We start from the raw sequence: 17,976 nt of genomic DNA, 5'->3' as shown, positions 1-17,976 counted from the left end.
TAAATAGCTTATATAGAAATATATAATATACCTCTCTCTTGTTTAGAGAAGTGCTTCCAGTTGTTGCTTCTACCATTAACTTTAATCAGTTTATCCAAGTGTTAACCTCTCTAGGGTAGGGGGCAGCATTTGGAATTGTGGATGAAAAGCATGCCCAAATTAAATGGCCTGCTACTCGGGCCCAGAATATATGATATGCATATAACTGGTAGATTTGGATGGAAAACACTCTTAAGTTTCCAAAACTGTTAAAATAGCATCTGTGAGTATAACAGAACTGATTTGGCAGGCGAAAACCTGAGAGCAATCCATTCAGGAAGTGTTTTTTGTTGTTGGTTTTCTATTCAATGCCATTACAGTATCCATTGACTTAGGACTCAATTAGCAGTTCCTATGCCTTCCACTAGATGTCAACAGTCTTTAGAAATTGTTTCAGGCTTGTATTCTTACAAATGAGGGAGGAAGACCAGTCTGAATGAGTGGACCCTGACGTGTCAGAGCTTTTTCATGCGCGCGACCGTGAGTGCATTTCTTGTTAACCTTTTATATTGACAACGTTATTTTCCGATTGAAATATTATAGGTCATTTAGGCTAAAAACAACCTGAGGATTGAATATAAACATCGTTTGACATATTTCTATGAACTATACGGATACAATTTGGATTTTGTCTACCTGTTTTGACTGCGTTTGAGCCTGTGGTTTACTGAAGAAAACACGCAAACAAAACTGAGGTTTTTGGATATAAAGAGACTTTATCGAACAAAAGGAACATTTATTGAGTAAATTAATGTCTTCTGAGTGCCACCATATGACGATCATCAAAGGTAAGGGATTAACTTTCTCTATTTCTGAGTTTTGTAAAGGTTCTGCTTGGCTGCTTACTGTTTGTAATAATTTGTCAACTGGGCTATGTTCTCAAATAATCGTAAGGTATGCTTTCGCCGTAAAGCATTTAAAAAATCTGACACCGTGGTTGGATTCACAAGAAGTTAATCTTTAAATCTATGTAAAATGTTTTGTTTCCTGAATTTTTATAAATGAGTAATTCTGTATTTGAATTTGGCGCTCTGCAATCTCACTGGATGTTGACCAGATGGGACGCTCGTGTCCCACATACCTTCGAGAGGTTAACCAGCCCGCCACACACTAATAGAGACAACAACCCGGTTGACACACCGGCAAATGGATTAGGTATTATCGGAACAGTCATCCTTTACGGTTTTTACATTTTTATGTTGAGGTTTAAAAATGTTTAAATGTAAAAGGGTAATTATACCAATTATTTTAGGATCGTATAGGCCTATTCCAATAGGACCTAGGCAGGTTTTAAATTCTGTAATCCTTTATCCTAGTCCTACAATAAATCTATTTATAAAGTTTTATCGTAAAAGCTAATCTTTCCGATTCACATCCGTAAACGAGGGATATTTATAATATACCCAACCTCTACAATTAGGTCATATCAAACAAAAAAACAACCTTAGAAATACCAATGTACATTCTTCACATTAAATAAAGAAGCAATCATAAAGAAAGGTCAGCCTTACACCTTCACCTAAATCAAAACCTGATTTTTAAGTCCATGTAGTCCAAAGTCCCATATTGCCTAAATAGACAAAGGATAAGTTCATCACACCCATTCTGCATTACCATAAGTCCAACCTTATTTTAAGTTATGGACAATCAATTGTTTCCACCTGTTTGTCATCTTGAGATGAAGTTTCATAAACACCTTGTCTTTTTCCTCCGTAGTGCCTCTAGTGCCTTTTTAGTGAGTCCACGGTAGTTTTCGACATCTTATTTTCTGCTCGTATTTCTTCCATTTTATTACTATAATCCATTCCTGCTTTAAGGCCTCAACCTCCCCCAGTAGCTCAGGCAATAAACCCAGTTTAAAAAAAAACTGCTCTCATGCTTGTAAGCAATGCTCTTATCTTCTGGAGACTGTTATAAAAACTCCCCCCTCCAATGTTACATTTTTTATTTTAGACAGTGGCTTCCCTTCAGTTTCGCTCGCAGAACTCAAAGAAAGGTTTTCTCTTGTTCACTTCAATGTATATTTTTCGAGCATATCAAAATGCTGATCAATAAATAGTTCCAGATTTTCTATATTATCCAGAATGTTTGTTTCACAGTTATCAGCTAGTCCTCAATTTGTATTATTAATTTAATGGGACAAGCTGTGCCTGTCATGTCAACCTACATAGATATTTTACACAGGTCTCATCTCATCTGTAAAATCTGGGAACTTCCTCTAGACTGTTTTCCCCTTCCCTATGTACTGACCAGTTCTCTGGGAGGGACGGCACACACACACACGCACACACACACACGTCTTCATTATTATACCCAACTGTTTGGATTTTGCGGGCTTTGCAGTGTTCAGAATTGAATGACCTCACAATGAGAGAGACTAGGAGAGGAGATCTGATACAGGAACACCTGGGTGCCCCAATGGAACTCTGCCATATCTGATCCTGTCCAGTGACACCAGGTCCTCCTGGCACCTTTCCAAGTCATTGAAATGATACTGTGCATTGGCACTACTCTCCTTTCCTGTCACCACCATTTTGGCCTGTCGGCTCTTCTACGCTGCTTCTTTCCATGCTCGTTGCTTGGATGCAAGTTGCATGAGAGCTCCTCCTTTGCACAATTAAAATCCACGTGGTGTATAGGCCTGCACTGAGGGGAGGGGGGGCAAAGAAAGCTAGGATTGTTTGCTATTCCTAACAAGGCCAGCTACTGCCTAGTCATAAAAGCATGCCCTAGACCGCTGAATGACTTATGAATGCCGGATGTGGGTAAAGCTGTGGGGCGGCCATTGTTAGCTATTGTCCTTTTCTGCCATTTGGACCGTGCACACAGGCCTTTCCTGGATCTTACTTTTTATAAGGCTAATTGCAACTGTGGTCTCTCTAGCGAAGACAAAAAAAATCCTGCAGATTGTGTTGTGACAATTGTGTTGTGAAAGTATATTTCCAAGTGCTGCTTCCAGAATGAGTTGTTTCCTTTTGTATTCTAGAGTTGCAGGCCTCAGCAGTCTGTTTTTGATAAGGTTTGACCGGCAGTCAGCCCAAACTGCATAGTTCACATTGTTTCCCCATGCAGAAGAATTCCCTCTTGCTGACTGTAATGTGATCGGGGAGATGCGTGTTCACATTATTGTTCAAGGCAGATCAAGTAATAGCAAAGGCTCATTGTTAAATGCTTCAGTTTTTCTCCTTCATAAGTGCGTTTGTACACCAAGTTTTGCCATTCGTCTCACACTGAACTACAGTGCTGTGCCCTTTCAGATATTTCTCTATTTTTGGGGATGCTTTTGCAGCCTCAGAACGACTTGCCTTAGAGCAGAATTCGTGGTTCCTTCTATTGTCAGATAATTCTACAGGAGAATGTCAGGCCACCCGTTTGTGAGCTGATGCTGGTTATGCAGCAGGACAATCCACAACACATGAAAATGTCTAAAAAGCAGCAAATTTAAAGTTTTGGAAAGGCCTAGTCAAAGTCTAGATCTAATCCCAATTGAGAAATTGTGTCAGGACTTGAAACGAGCAGTTCTTTGCTTGAAAACCCACAAATGTTGCTGAGTTAAAGCAGTTCTGCATGCAAAAGTGGGCCAAAATTCCTTCACAGCGATGTGTGAGACGGATCAACAACTACAGGAAGCATTTGCTTCCAGTCAGTTATTGAGTGTAAGGGGGCAATTACTTTTCCACAGCACTGTATGTAATCTGTTGCCAAAGCTTTTCTTTGAAGGAATTCACCTGACATCGAGAGAGGTGTCCTTTCTCTCACAGTTTGGCGGAAGAGTGCGTTTGGGAAGTGTTTTACGGCCTGAACGTTCACGTGACACTTGTACACAGAAAAGTTAAAGTACTGACACAAATATGCAGAGAAACAGAGAAGGGGTATGTCTGCCAGGTGTCCGTCGACTCCAAGTGATGTCTCCTTGCTTGTTGTGCCCAAGAACTAGAGCGTCTGAGAACCTGTCATAAGATCCTTACAGCGAGACCAATGTCTCTTCTCGTAATCGTTTTTTTTTCTTTTTCTCTACTGTCCAGACCAGCTAGATGTGTTCTAACTGGTAATTTCTCACTCATCTCCGTGCCTTCCTGGCACGCCGGTTAATTGACAAATAACCTTTCGAGCCAAGATAATTTGCCTAATCAAGGGTGTCTTTAGCATGAGCACCATTTAAATGACATCCTGGTAATCCGCTGTGATTGCCAAGGTGACAGTTAGGCCCACAACATATCAGATTAAACAGGCAATACAACATATCAGATTAAACAGGCAATACAACATATCAGATTAAACAGGCAATACAACATATCAGATTAAACAGGCAATACAACATATCAGATTAAACAGGCAATACAACATATCAGATTAAACAGGCAATACAACATATCAGATTAAACAATACAACATATCAGATTAAACAATACAACATATCAGATTAAACAATACAACATATCAGATTAAACAATACAACATATCAGATTAAACAATACAACATATCAGATTAAACAATACAACATATCAGATTAAACAATACAACATATCAGGCAATATCACAACATATCAGATTAAACAGGCAATACAACATATCAGATTAAACAATACAACATATCAGATTAAACAGATTAAACAGGCAATACAACATATCAGCAATACAACATATCAGATTAAACAGGCAATACAACATATCAGGCAATACAACATATCAGATTAAACAGGCAATACAACATATCAGATTAAACAGGCAATACAACATATCAGATTAAACAGGCAATACAACATATCAGATTAAACAGGCAATACAACATATCAGATTAAACAGGCAATACAACATATCAGATTAAACAGGCAATACAACATATCAGATTAAACAGGCAATACAACATATCAGATTAAACAGGCAATACAACATATCAGATTAAACAGGCAATACAACATATCAGATTAAACAGGCAATACAACATATCAGATTAAACAGGCAATACAACATATCAGATTAAACAGGCAATACAACATATCAGATTAAACAGGCAATACAACATATCAGATTAAACAGGCAATACAACATATCAGATTAAACAGGCAATACAACATATCAGATTAAACAGGCAATACAACATATCAGATTAAACAGGCAATACAACATATCAGATTAAACAGGCAATACAACATATCAGATTAAACAGGCAATACAACATATCAGATTAAACAGGCAATACAACATATCAGATTAAACAGGCAATACAACATATCAGATTAAACAGGCAATACAACATATCAGATTAAACAGGCAATACAACATATCAGATTAAACAGGCAATACAACATATCAGATTAAACAGGCAATACAACATATCAGATTAAACAGGCAATACAACATATCAGATTAAACAGGCAATACAACATATCAGATTAAACAGGCAATACAACATATCAGATTAAACAGGCAATACAACATATCAGATTAAACAATACAACATATCAGATTAAACAGGCAATACAACATATCAGATTAAACAATACAACATATCAGATTAAACAATACAAGAGCTCCAGATGAGGATCAAGTGAATAAATGCTGCAGTCTCTTGGCTTTTTAAAACTTCAGGCTTGAATATCCCAGTCTCTTGTTTAGCGTGTGTGAAGAACGCCTTAAGCATCCCACCCCCAGGTGACAAGCTTCTCCTCTTTAAGTGCAGCTTAACCTTGTGGGGCTTTTGTTTGCAAACACCGTTTAGCGTAACGGGCGCTTTGAAAACACAACTTCAACCGCTCTTCGTCGTAGAATATTAAGTTATTGGTGCTGAATCTCTTTATGGTTTCTCAAATGGATCCAGGCTATGTTTTGCTGAATGTTGACGCAACCAGAGTTTTTTTTTTTTTGTATGTAGTTACAGATGCCCTTTCAGGCAGAGTAACCAGGGCTTTTGGCATTTAGTGTTCACAAATGGCAAATCTAAATGTCTCTGCGCTAGGACCGAGCGCAGACAGCTTAGCAGACTGTCTGTTCCTTGTCCAAAAAATGTAACTTCACAATATTCAAATGAGAAGCGTTTCATAAGATCACCTGAGTCTTCCTTCAAAGAGCTCTTCTCCGTTCATGAGATGCAAGGAAATTCTCTCTGCACAAAATGCAAATCTGTTGTCCTCTCAGTAATGTAATTATACCTGTTGATTACAGGGTAATTCTTAGTCATGACTGCCAAGTAAGTAAGAATGACAACTGATTTAATGGAATGTGACATCTGATCACCTGTAATTGAGGCAGTTATCACCTGCTCCTTTGATCCAAAATAGCTGTGTAAAAGACACACACACACACCGTTCCTATGTAGGCATCTGTGACCACATCTGTATCTCCGTCACTTGAAGCTGACTGGCAGAATGCCAGATAATTGCTTTATTGGGACGGGATTAGTTTGATAGGGGGAGGTCGGGTAACGTAATATGTGCACGAGGGTAAAACACCACATCTGTCATTTGTGTTCCGTGCGACTCTGCCATGTCAGTATTATTATTTTTTTAAACGTGAGACTAAAGTAACAATTGTAGCCAGTATGAGTTTCACTCCAATGTCCTCTGATACTATGGCAGTTTGACAGGTGCTGTTTGAACAGCAGGTTTGTATGAACGAATCCTTAAAACAAAATGCAGCGTATACATTTTGTGAATGGCGTACATTTGTCTACTTTTACAGTGAATACGTGTACTTGCGTACTGTGCCAATGAACCTCGTCAAATGCGTCAGTTTTAATTAAATGTGAAATAAAGGGTTGTGCCTTGGCGCCCATTGCCAGCCAGGGTTTCATTTAAAATAGGCATCTCAAAAGTCTAGTGTCTTGACCACTACTATTGGAATCGTTGTCGACTCTACCCACTGAATAACACTCACCAGTAGACTGCGAGCCACCACCGTGGACTCCATGTACTACTTAGTGATTGTATTCCCTAGAGCTGGCTCGCAGTCAGCGTTCCAAGGCATTTTAAAGGTGTTTGATGTAGTTGAGGTTAGGGCTCTGTGCGGGCCAGTCATGTACTTCCTCACCGGTTTCGACAAACAATTTCTGTATGGACCTCGCTTTGTGCACGGGGGCATTGTCATGCTGAAACAGGAAAGGGACTTCCCAAAACTGTTACCACAAAGTTGGTAGCACAGAATCATCTAGAATATCATTGTATGCTGTAGCTTTTAAGATTTCCCTTCACTGGAACTAAGGGGCTTAGCCCGAAACATGAAAAACAGCCCCAGACCATTATTCCTCCTCCACCAATCTTTACAGTTGGCTCTGCATTGGGGCAGGTAGCGTTCTTCTGTCATCAACCAAACAGATTCATCCATTGGACTGCCAGATGGTGAAGCGTGATTCATCACTCCAGAGAACGTGTTTCCCCTGCTCCAGAGTCTAATGGTGGTGAGCTTTACACCACTCCAGCCGTGACGCTTGGCATTGCGCATGCTGATCTTAGGTTTGTGTGCTGCTGCTCGGCCATGGAAACCCACTTCATGAAGCTCCCAACGAACAGTTATTGTGCTGACGTTGCTTCCAGAGGCAGTTTGGAACTCTGTGGTGAGTGTTGCAACCGAGGACACACCATTTGTACGCGCTTCAGCACTCGGGGTTCTGTGAGCTTGTGTGGCTTACCACTTTGCGGCTGAGCCGTTGTTTCTCCTAGACGTTTCCACTTTACAATAACTGCTCTTACAGTCGACCAGGGCAGAAATTTGATGAACTGACTTGTTTTAAAGGTGCTATCCTATGATGGTGCCACTTTGCAATTCTGAGCTCTTCAGCTCTTCCATTCTACTGCCAATGTTTGTCTATGGAGATTGCATGGCTCTGTGCTCGAATTTATACATCTGTCATCAACTGGTGTGACTGCAATAGACGAATCCACTAATCCACGTACTTTTGTGGATATAGTGTATGTGCACATTTCGGAGCTGATGTCATTCCTAGCCCTCTACTTTTTCTCCAAGGCTTCAGTTGAGTCTGATCCACCTAGACTGAGATTGACTCCCTTCACCCGCTTACTTAAGCCGTCTGTTGGAAAGGCTCTATCTGTGAGGAGCAGGGCCCTAGCTAACTGGTCTCAGTGGAGACAGACAGGCGACAGCATGCAGATGTTAGCCTACAGTGGAATCGCTAGTTAGCGATTAGTGCTGACTGGCGTTAAGCTGAGGAACTCCTGTGTCAGCCTGTTTTTTGTTTTTTTTTCTCCTGAAGTAGGGCGGTGCTTTAAAAAGCGACCGAGTAGCTGACTGAGGAGGGAGTCTGCATGGAGTGGCTCAGATAAGCAGCCTTCCTGAAACTCATTATGGAAACCGCAGGAGACATTTGTCAGTCGGTGCAGTCTCACGATCAACCCCTTAGGGCTGTCCCTCTACTGTACGTGTTCCTCTGTCACTCTTTACTAATTCTTGTCTCACGCTTGTCTATTTTCTTTCTCAGTCTTTCCCTGTAGTCGATCTTCGCTTCCCTCTGTCACGGCAGTTCTGTCCCCCCCCCCCATTCCTCTCACTCTCGTCCCTTTTTATTTTAAATCTCAGGTTTAATTTAGCTCATCAGCTGGAGTTGTCGTGTAGAAGTGGAGGGAGCCAGATGGCTCTGGGGTGGGAGGGGGTGGAGGGAAGTGTGGAGGCCTGGGAGGAGCAGAGCGCAGTCATCTTTCCTCCTTTCTCGCTCTCCGTTAGCTCTGAACCAAGCATTGTGTAGGGACACTGTAAATGCAACAACTCTTGCGTTCAGAGCCAGTCCTCATTTGTATGCAGTCGTTGCTCAGCAGCTTTCCATTGATGGTATTGTATTGGTTTGAATATATATATTTTTTTAGAGTAGCGTAATTAAGGGTCACTTATGTCATCAACAGCCGTTGGAGAGCGGTCTGTGTGCACCTTCGACTGACCTAGTGAGGAATCAAAGAGGAGTTTGTGTTTTTATGCTAGCTTTAGAAGTGTGATTTAAAAAAAAAACATTTAATGTGTCATATGGTGTGTTGTGCAGGGTAAATGTTGCTCCATGGTAATGACTAGGGCTGTTTCTTGGAGTGGTGGAGGGAAAGAGTACTGTTCCTTAGACTCACTCACTCACTCACTCGCTCACATACATACTTGTCAGTCGTGCAGTTTTTTCCATTCCGCAGGTACCACTTGTTGTAAAAGGAGGCCATTTAATTTCCTGACGACGCTCTAACTACTTTCCGTTTTAACAATGGCACAGGGCTCCATAGCAATAAGATACTCAATAGGGGACAACATGGCTAGGTGTGGGAAAGGGGTCAATGGTACGCAGACTGTGGGGGCGATAGAAGGACGTGAGATTGGCGCACATTCAACAAATCTGATCTAATCTGATCTTTTTGTCAAATCTGTCATGACGTGCTTACTGAAGTCCGATTTGTGTCTATTTAGCTGTTTTTCGCCACATAACATTTCGAAGTAGTCCCTTTTTTTGGTTTAGAAGAAGTGACTGCTAAATGCTAACTCCCATTCGTATAAGCTGGTAGCATAGCTAGCATAGAAACATCTTGGTGGTAGTCGGTCTTTAAAAAACTCTAATGCAGTTGATTGCGGACGATGAGGTGAACATGCATTAGGTTTGACATCCATACAAGAATTATACTCAGATTTGGACATCGACATAGTGTGATATGCACACAAACAATAGTCTAAATGTAGGCTAATTTTTCTGTAGGGCAATGAGGAGATTTGGGATCTTTCCCTCACATGTTTCCATTGTTTTGGTGGAGTTCCATTCTTTACCATAATGCTTCCAAAAGTTCAGGAAAAAACATAGGCAAACACTGTGTCCTCAACACTTGAACTAAGATCACGTTTGAGACACACTTGTTGTTTTCTGAACTCTGTGTGTGTGTGTGCATTCAAACAAGCTGTGAAGTGTAGCATTCAAACTATCAGAAGTTCTCTTGAATCGTCGTAAGCTAAGCCACTCTCCTAGCGCGCAGGTTCTCTTGAATCGTCGTAAGCTAAGCCACTCTCCTAGCGCGCAGGTTCTCTTTTCGATATACACTGTTAATAGTGATGGCACAGAGCTTAACCAATGTTTGGTCTTGAATTGTATCCATGTAATCATTGTTATACACACACTTTGAGAATGACCTGCTTTCAAGGAAGATGCGAAAAGAGCTTGTGTAACTGAAACACTTTCGATTATTGGTACAGCTGTTGCAAATGGGTTGAGTGATTTACCTGTGTGTGTGTGTGTGTGTGTGTGGTGGTGGTGGCAAGACATCTCCCTGTATCCTGCTGCCTTTGTGTGCTTGTCTGCCAGGGACTGGCCTATAGAAGAGGTGTTCCCTGTATGGGAGTCATGCCAACAGTGGATTGGCCAGGGACTCTAGCTGACAATACAGTACTGTCGTTTCTGTGTGATACAGTCTCTTAATGATCGATACCGGCTCAATTTCTCAACATCATTTGCGTAAGACATATACTTGGCTTTCACCTCTGGGTTATATAGCAGCAGTCTGCAAACAAACCCAACTTTTGTATCTTTGCTGTTGAGAGCCATAAAGTGTCAAATAGATGGATGGCAATAAAACCATATATAGGCAAGGCAATGTTATCGACATGGTAAAAGCTTTAGTGTATTTTGTGGGAAATGTCACAACTTTAAAACCTCTTATGGCTGCGATCCCTGTACAGGGATCAACATCAGGGGAAATTTCAGTGACAACTAAAAATACAACGTCGTAACATTAAACATTCTTGAAAATGCAAGTGTCTTACACCCTTCAAAAGATTAGAATCTTGGTAATCAAACTACGTTTTACGATTTTAAAATAGCTATTACAGAAAACAAATACCATGCGTTTGTTTGAGAAGAGCAATCAACACCAAACATTTTCCGCCATGGCAGTTTACACATTCACATCTGAAGGTCAAATTATGACTTACATTCTGATATCTTGTTCTTATTTCTCTTCCTGAGGGTCCCAGTGATCAAATGAAGTGTCGTTTTCTTTGATAAAATCCATTTCTATAGCTTAAAACCTCTTACAGCTCCCCCCCTACTTTGTGCAATTTCCGCCTGAAGACACCCATATCTAACAGCCTGTAGCTCAGGCGCAGAACCAAGGATATGCATATCCTTGGTACCATTTGAAAGACAACATGCTGAAGTTTGTGTACATGTGAATTGAATGTAGGAGAATCTGGTTTAGATAAAACAATGAAAAAAAACATACAAAAATAAAAATGTATCTTTAAAATGAACAAGATAAAACAAACATTCAGATAGGATGATGGGGACAGTTTCAGTGAAAAACAAGAGGGCAACAGTTCTTGTGCAAAGTTTCAGAATGATAACTTCCAAAATGAGTGTGCTACATGACATTTATCATGAAGTCACCCAGGTGTCACACACAAGTAGCCCAAATGTACCCAAGTGGCCAAATTCATGAAGGTATACATTTTGAAACGAATAACTACACTGCTCAAAAAAAATAAAGGGAACACTAAAATAACACATCCTAGATCTGAATGAATGAAATATTCTTATTAAATACTTTTTTCTTTACATAGTTGAATGTGTTGACAACAAAATCACAAAATCACACAAAAATGATCGATGGAAATCAAATTTATCAACCCATGGAGGTCTGGATTTGGAGTCAGACTCCAAATTAAAGTGGAAAACCACACTACAGGCTGATCCAAATTTGATGTAATGTCCTTAAAACAAGTCAAAATGAGGCTCAGTAGTGTGTGTGTGGCCTCCACGTGCCTGTATGACCTCCCTACAAAGCTTGGGCATGCTCCTGACGAGGTGGCGGATGGTCTCCTGAGGGATCTCCTCCCAGACCTGGACTAAAGCATCCGCCAACTCCTGGACAGTCTGTGGTGCAATGTGGCGTTGGTGGATGGAGCGAGACATGATGTCCCAGATGTGCTCAATTGGATTCAGGTCTGGGGAATGGGCAGGCCAGTCCATAGCATCAATGCCTTCCTCTTGCAGGAACTGCTGACACACTCCAGCCACATGAGGTCTAGCATTGTCTTGCATTAGGAGGAACCCAGGGCCAACCGCACCAGCATATGGTCTCACAAGGGGTCTGAGGATCTCATCTCGGTACCTAATGGCAGTCAGGCTACCTCTGGCGAGCACATGGAGGACTGTGCGGCCCCCCAAAGAAATGCCACCCCACACCATGACTGACCCACCGCCAAACCGGTCATGCTGGAGGATGTTGCAGGCAGCAGAACTTTCTCCACGGCGTCTCCAGACTCTGTCACGTCTGTCACGTGTTCAGTGTGAACTTGCTTTCATCTGTGAAGAGCACAGGGCGCCAGTGGCGAATTTGCCAATCTTGGTGTTCTCTGGCAAATGCCAAACATCCTGCACGGTGTTGGGCTGTAAGCACAACCCCCACCTGTGGACGTCGGGCCCTCATACCACCCTCATGGAGTCTGTTTCTGACCGTTTGAGCAGACACATGCAGATTTGTGACCTGCTGGAGGTCATTTTGCAGGGCTCTGGCTGTGCTCCTCTTGCTCCTCCTTGCACAAAGGCGGAGGTAGCGGCCCTCCTGCTGGGTTGTTGCCCTCCTACGGCCTCGTCCACGTCTCCTGATGTACTGGCCTGTCTCCTGGTAGCGCCTCCATGCTCTGGACACTACGCTGACAGACACAGCAAACCTTCTTGCCACAGCTCGCATTGATGTGTCATCCTGGATGAGCTGCACTACCTGAGCCACTTGTGTCGGTTGTAGACTCCTTCACATGCTACCGCTAGAGTGAAAGCACCACCAGCATTCAAAAGAGACCAAAACATCAGCCAGGAAGCATAGGAACTGAGAAGTGGTCTGTGGTCCCCACCTGCAGAACCACTTCTTTATTGGGGGTGTCTTGCTAAATGCCTATAATTTCCACCTGTTGTCTATTCCATTTGCACAACAGCATGTGAAATGTATTGTCAGTCAGTGTTGCTTCCTAAGTGGACAGTTTGATTTCACAGAAGTGTGATTGACTTGGAGTTACATTGTGTTGTTTAAGTGTTCCCTTTATTTTTTTGAGCAGTGTATATATTTTCCATTTTTTTATTTAAATGGAATGGAGTAGAACTGCAAACACACACACGGCCACTGCGCCTGCTCTCCTCCCCATTTCCATATGAAATAGCCATTGGGTGCTGTTCAGGGGAGGGCAGGCCCACAACAATGGCCGGAGTTGAATGGAACAGCACTTCACCTTAGTGACTGTTCCCTCCGCTCTATAAAATACATATGTTTATTTTATGTGATGATAAAAGGCTCATACAATACAAATATTGTTTTAATGTTTTCTTTCACAGTGATAGCGACTCCGACTGGGAGCCCCCGGTGCCAAGCTGACAGCTCTACCTGTGCCCCCAGTGGTGTTCATATGCCACAGTTCATTACTGCAGGCATGACTGTGCATCAGGGCCAAAAGGGGACAGCATGGAGGCGTCGTTGTGTTCTGTGTCGCATGAGCTGCACCACTTGTTCAGTTTGCCTCTGCTTTACATCAGAAAAGAGACTGCTGTGGGACATGGCACAGGCAGCAAAATATTGTGTCGAGGACTTCCAAAGGGTGTACAGTTTTTTTTTTTGTGTTTTTTTCTATACATTTATTTTCTAATAATTTTTTTTAACTTTTTTTTTTTTTTGTGTGTGTGTGTGTGTGTGTGTGTGTGTGTGTGTGTGTGTGTGTGTGTGTGTTAGAATTCCTTTTTGATATGTTGTATATAGTTATTTGCACTGTTGTGTGTGTGTGTGTGTGTGTGTGTATAGTTAGGTCATTTCACCAATTCGGCCACTTGGGTACATTTGGACAACTTGTGTGGGATACCTGGGTGACTTCATGCAAAATGTCATGTAGCTCACCCATTCCTGAAGTTATCAGTCTGAAACTTTGCACACCTACAGCTGCCCTCTTGTGTTATCCATCAAAATTATATCCAGCATCCTATCTGACTGGGTGGCTTTTCTAGTACATGTGAAAGATGATGCTACAACAATAAAAAAACAGAAAACGTTTGCTCTTTCTCTTTTCTTCCACCAGATCTACTGTGTTATATTCTCCTACATTAAATTAACATTTCCACAAACTTCAGAATGTTTCCATTCAAATGATACCAAGAATATGCATATCCTTGCCTCTGGGTCTGAGCTACAGGCAGTTAGATTTGGGTAGGTCTTCAGGTGGAAATTGAGAACAAAGGGATGCAGCCATAACCGGTTAACCAACTGGTCGATCTCCAAGGCATTCCTAGTCGCTTGCCAAATGTTTCTGTAAAAAAACAACCCCGGTAAAGCCTTGCGTTCCTGTTTGTTGTTGTTGTTGTTGCTGTCTCGCTATTGCCGGTAGGTGCACCCGATTCAGCTGCCCTGCGCACCAGGTAGGTGAAGTGTTCCGTTTATTTATTTAGGAACCATTTCATTTGTCTGAAGGTACAAACCTTCCCGGCCATCGGTTATACCATATAGGCCTACCGCTGTCCAATCGAATGGCTTCGATTTAGTATCTGCAGTAACGTAGCAGGCGTTAAAGAAAGCTACAGCAAAGTTGATACTGTGAGATTTCAAAATGTTTTTAAAACCACGTCCTGAGAGACTGTCAACGAATACTGTAATATAGATGCTGTTTTTATGACCGAGTTTAAGTTCATACTCAGCGTTGTCAACACTTAAAAAAACTTTTCACTTTTTATATGCATTAAAATACACTTAAAATCCTCCTACTTCCACTCGCGCTACAACCAGCACTGCAGCTGAAATGAGTCGGGAAGTGTAGGCTTGCGTTATTATTAGCTGCTTGGGTCTTTTTTTTAATCGAGGAATATTTCACTTTCTCTGTTCTTGGAGTAACACCATGAATTTGTGAGTGAGGCAGAAATAATGTGGTGCGACTCGAGTTTTGCCAACAGCTGGTAGACTGTGTGCCTGTTTTGGCCAGGGTCAGCGGCGGGACAGGCCCCATCAGCTCAGTAAAACTTAAAGCTAATTTATTTAAATATTTATTTAAATATGCTCACTCAGCTGTGCATCACAAGTAATGCAGCAACTGAACTATTACCGGTGTGATCATATAGCCTACCTCCAAATATGAAATATATTTTTTTACATGGTCCGTACAACAATCCATTGGCAGGGCAGTTCAAGCAAGGCCAGGATGCGGTGATAATGTATTGGGCCCACAGTCTACTGCACGAACCTCACTGCTACAGTATTGTTTTTAATGGGTTAATGTTGCATAGGCTTATTTTTAAGTAAGGTAAAATTAAAAATCTGAGCTGCATTTTGACTTAGAAAGTGATCATGACTCAAATGTTTGACCACTTTTACAAATGATCGCTTCAAAGCAAAACTGTTCTCTTCTCCACCTCCCTTTCCCTCCATAATGTAGACCAAACGGCCCTTCACCCTATCCACGTCCTAATTATCGCCTCGTTAGCACCAGAAAGCATTCATTCCCCAAACAATGATACCGATAACAATAGAAGTGGGAGGACAACAAGAAGTCCGCGCCGCCATTGTTTGTGCTTTTCTTCCTACTGTTTGTGCTTTTCGCCCTACTGTTTGTGCTTTTCGTCCTACCGTTTGTGCTTTTCGCCCTACTGTTTGTGCCTGAAGAGACAAAGGACCTCTGTGTACTGTAAATATGTGCTGATATGATACTCAGGCTCATGCCACGAGTGGTTACCGCCAGCAGCCGCAAACTGTCGCTACATCTGTTAGCCAAACCGAAGCTCTCCCTTTTAACTCAAAATGCACAGTCAGTCTCAACAGAGTCGAGACACCGGTTCTAAACCCAGAGGCGCAACGCCGCGAGATTTCCGGGAACGCTTGCGAAGCAAACCGACCAGGCCGGGGTTTGAGAAGTCAGAGAAATTCTTTCTTAGTTGTTCATTTTCTCAATCTACAGGGACAACCTAGATTGCCTAGGTGCAAATTACAAGTACAATGATTCTACTGTATTCTGTAAAATGCAGTTGCTGCCATGAGCTAACTGAAAATAGACGGATGTTTTGTTATGCATGTCACTGCTTCTGTGCTCAATGGTGTCGTCTCAGCTAAAGTCGCTGTCGGTGTGTCGACACTGAACGGCTACTAGTGATGGGGGGCGGACGACGCTGGGCGGGGACTGACGCGGGAGGACGGTGGGCGGGGACGGACGGATGGGCGGACAGGCGGGCGGGGACACACACACACACACACACACACACACTGTTCACTTTAATGTTGCCATACTTTTTCACCCACTTTCAAATCAAATAAATTGTATTTGTCACATGTGCCGAATACAACAAGTGTAGACCTTACCTTGAAATGTTTGCGTACAAGCCCTTAACCAACAATACAGTTCAAGAAATAGTTAAGAAGATATTGACTAAATAAACTAAAGTAAATCAAATCAAATGTATTTATATAGCCCTTCGTACATCAGCTGATATCTCAACGTGCTGTACAGAAACCCTGCCTAAAACCCCAAACAGCTAGCAATGCAGGTGTAGAAGCACGGTGGCTAGGAAAAACTCCCTAGAAAGGCCAAAACCTAGGAAGAAACCTAGAGAGGAACCAGACTATGAGGGGTGGCCAGTCCTCTTCTGGCTGTGCCAGGTGGAGATTATAACAGAACATGGCCAGTGTGTGTGTGTGTGTGTGTGTGTGTGTGTGAGAGTGAGAGAGAGAGTACACTACACTTCTTTTCATATACTGTCTATACACCTCATTGTGTGAAAAATAGATATCTATCTCATTCTGATACTTCTTAATTTCTTTATTTTACATTTGTTGTTGATAGTGTGTGTATTTTTTGTATCACTAACTCACACCTTATGGCTTATCAAACCGTGCTGATCATAATCATGGGGGCTTCCATTCTTACTGTTACCCAGCCCCAGTCAATCTGGGTAGTGCCTGGTAAAGCTGCTTTGACCCCGCGCTCCGAGACCACACTTTAGGGAATGAAACGGGGCCGTGTCCTCCCCCTCTGTGCTATTTACCGCCCATTTGGTTCCAGTGACTCTGTTCATTTACTCAACTGCTTGTGTGGCAGGGGGCATTGTTTTGTAGATGAATACCATTTTGTCTGTCAAATGTTAACCTACGTACATTCTCCATAGTGGTTTCAAATCCACAGTATATTAGTCATGTGTGTGTGTGTGTGTGTATAAAAAAACAGTTGTACTAGTGAGCAGAATCAAGTAGGAGATGCTCGGGATCAGTTTGTCAATTTTTTTCCTCAGTCTTGCTTCGGCATCTTCCCCTTGAGCAATGCGCGGACAACGTAGCGCGGCACTTAGATGGGTAAGTGAACAAGGGTGGTGGTGGGGGAATAGTGTTGGACGTACAGTAAGCCGATGGCAAACCTGAAAAGCGTTCCAAATTCAATCTGGGTGCCCGGGCCGTCAAAACAGAGGCGTGTGTGCACCCCCCCCCCCTCAAGTGAAGAATGAGATTCACCGTGGAAACACTGGAGGATGAGAGGAACCGATGGATGAGGCTGCGGTGGAGTGGACACGCACATCAAGCAAAGTAACACACACACACACACACATTATCTAAATAGCCTAGTCTCAGTCCTAGGTAAATAAATAAATAATAGACATTTTTATATATCTATGTGTGTGTGTGTGTGTATATATAATCTTGAAGAATAATTGCATTGTACCATAGCAGTCCTTTTGGAATACTCTATTGTGCATGGGAATGGGAAAACAACTAGTCATTTCTCATTGTAGATTGGATGTGTGGCCACAGTTACTATGCACACTTTGTCTCTTTGCTTTTGGGTGCCGGGAATCACTGAAAGGTAATAGGTGACCAGGTGTAACCGATCGTTGCTGTCCCTGTTGTTGACTTTAGCAGCCCGGCGGCTCCTGCAATAGTTCTGCCTGCTGCAATCGATAAGATGGGCTATGCACTGTGTGGGTGTGTTGGCGTGGATCTCGGTTCATCCTTGAAAGAGCA

At 42.2% G+C, this 17,976-nt stretch overlaps 1 protein-coding gene across 1 annotated transcript in view; it reads left to right on the top strand.

Moving 5' to 3' along the window:
• Positions 1 to 17,976, top strand: part of LOC139384171 (membrane bound O-acyltransferase domain containing 2a) — a 187,583-nt gene that overhangs the window by 27,149 nt on the left and 142,458 nt on the right. The gene's annotated exons all lie outside the window — the stretch shown is intronic.

The sequence above is a fragment of the Oncorhynchus clarkii genome, chromosome 25 (genome assembly GCF_045791955.1).
Source record: "Oncorhynchus clarkii lewisi isolate Uvic-CL-2024 chromosome 25, UVic_Ocla_1.0, whole genome shotgun sequence".
NCBI lineage: Eukaryota > Metazoa > Chordata > Actinopteri > Salmoniformes > Salmonidae > Oncorhynchus > Oncorhynchus clarkii.
The sequence above is the reverse complement of the archived record's forward strand: the minus strand, read 5'-3'. Positions and strand labels throughout refer to the sequence as shown.